This window comes from Echinops telfairi, unplaced genomic scaffold (genome assembly GCF_000313985.2).
Source record: "Echinops telfairi isolate 266 unplaced genomic scaffold, ASM31398v2 ScPeMD7_14;HRSCAF=57, whole genome shotgun sequence".
In the NCBI taxonomy this organism is placed as follows: Eukaryota; Metazoa; Chordata; class Mammalia; order Afrosoricida; family Tenrecidae; genus Echinops; species Echinops telfairi.
In genome coordinates, this window is record NW_022103911.1 from 6,554,170 (window position 1) to 6,556,103 (window position 1,934).

A 1,934-nucleotide genomic window follows, 5' to 3' on the forward strand; every position below is an offset into this window, starting at 1 on the left:
TAAGCCAATAATTCTAATGTTGTTCTGCTTCATAGCATCAGACATAGCTCTTAGGTTTTCTTCAGGTTCTCTGATGATCTTATTAGATTTTTATTGGCGTCTGTTAAAGTCTGCTTGGCTGTCCTCCAAGTCACTGAGGCAGTTCTCTGCTTCCTCCAGTTGCTTCTCGAGGTCCATGTTTCTGCTACTGGTTTTTGTTATCTCTTCCCTAAGCTCCTGTATTTCCCTTTGGTGTATGGCCTTTATCTCCTCTATCATTTCGTCTTTTTCCTGTATTGTTTCCCTCATATCCTGTATAACTCCAAGGAGCATTCTGAAAATTTCTTTCTGTGGCACCTCAGTGTCTGCTTCTTCTATACATGTCGTTATGTTCAGGATATCTTCTGCCACTGCCTTTCGTTTCTCCTGTTTTTTCGTTCAGGTCATTGGGGCGGGTGGCTGTTTGCGTTTCCTTGTTTTAGAGGAACCATGAGCCATTTTCCAGGGAGTCAAAGAACACTGGCTTTCTCTGGGAGACTTGTAGGAATGCTTCTTCCAACTGCCTACAGCTAATTTCACTATGGAATTAACGTACCACTTTATCCTCCTGTGGCTTCCCTCTCAGGGGAGTGCCCCAGAAGGCTTGTGGGTTGCCTGCTTTGGTGTTGCGGAGTTTGGGCAGAGGTTCCTGAAGCAGCTTGGAACGTTGACAGGTGTTGGCTAAGCTGCCTTAAGCACCCAGGCACACAGGAAAGAATTCGATGGTAAGACGCTGGGCTGAGTATCCCGTTGGAGGTCTGCAGGGCTTTCCCAAGCCTCAGGCTAGCCACACAGGGTGGAGCTCACCTAGCTGGGTGTGGAGCAGGCGTAAATGTCCTAAGCTAAGGGGAGTGGGCTGGAGGTCAACAGTGGAGTGTGAGAGAACAGGAAAAAGACAAAGAGGAGGAAAAAATTAAAAAGTAAGCCTGCTGAATCTGTGCAGGGATATAGAGAAGAGAGGGAAATAAAAGTAACAATGTAGCTGAACACCGATCCCTGACTGTGGGCCTGCAAGGGTTTAGTCCCTGCCCAGAGGCAGCAGCAAGCTATGGCTGTGTTGAGAAAAAGCCCCTGCACAGCCTGCTGAGACTGGGGGGGAGGGGGGGAATAGAGAGAAGAGAGGGAAACAAAAATAACAATGTAGCTGAGCCCTGAGCCAAGCCAGTGGAACTACAAAGATTTAATCCCTGCTCCAAGTCAGTGGCAGCAAGCTGTGGCTGTGTTAAGATAACCCTTGTGGGCTCTGGCAGAGAAAGTGTCCGGGATAAGGTCAAGGCCTAGCCAGCTTCCACTATGGGAAGCCAAAAGCCCCCAGCTCCTCAAAACCTTGTGGGTCTGTGCCTACTAATCTTTATGATGCTCCTCCTGCATTCCAGCAGTGTTGAATTTCCCTCTAAGCAACTCTCCTGGGCTGAATTCTGCGGAGTCCCTCTGGTATGTGTTATTCCGTCGCCATCTTCCGGGAAGTCCCAGACATCTTCATTCTTGTTGATTATCGCTTACTATTTTGATATTTATATATTAAGCCCAGATATTTTCATTGCATTTTTAAAATAAATGAGAATTCTTTCATATAAGAATTTAAGGTGGTGCAGTGAAACAGCAAGGGAATGGAGCGGCAAGGTCCCCAGGGAATGCTGAAGGTGAACTTTGGGGCCAGGGCGTAGTGCCCCAACATACTGGACTGGAAAACACTCCTAAAGGCCAACAAATGATCCTTGAACTAACTGAAAGCTTTTCTTTCTTGTTGTGTTTTATTTTGTTTTTTTGTCATTGGCTTGTTGTTGTTTTGTTGTATACTATTGCTTGGTTTTGCACTGTCTTGTTTTTGTGCATGTTATTATCTCTGCAGGTCTGTCTAAATAAGATAGGCTGGATGAACAATCTGGAGGAGAAAAAACGGGACCGACAGTTAC

The 1,934-nt window shown here is 46.2% G+C and overlaps 1 protein-coding gene across 1 annotated transcript in view; it reads left to right on the plus strand.

The window, feature by feature from the left end:
* SLC25A31 (solute carrier family 25 member 31) overlaps positions 1 to 1,934 on the plus strand; it is a 45,727-nt gene that overhangs the window by 36,072 nt on the left and 7,721 nt on the right. The window lies entirely within an intron of this gene.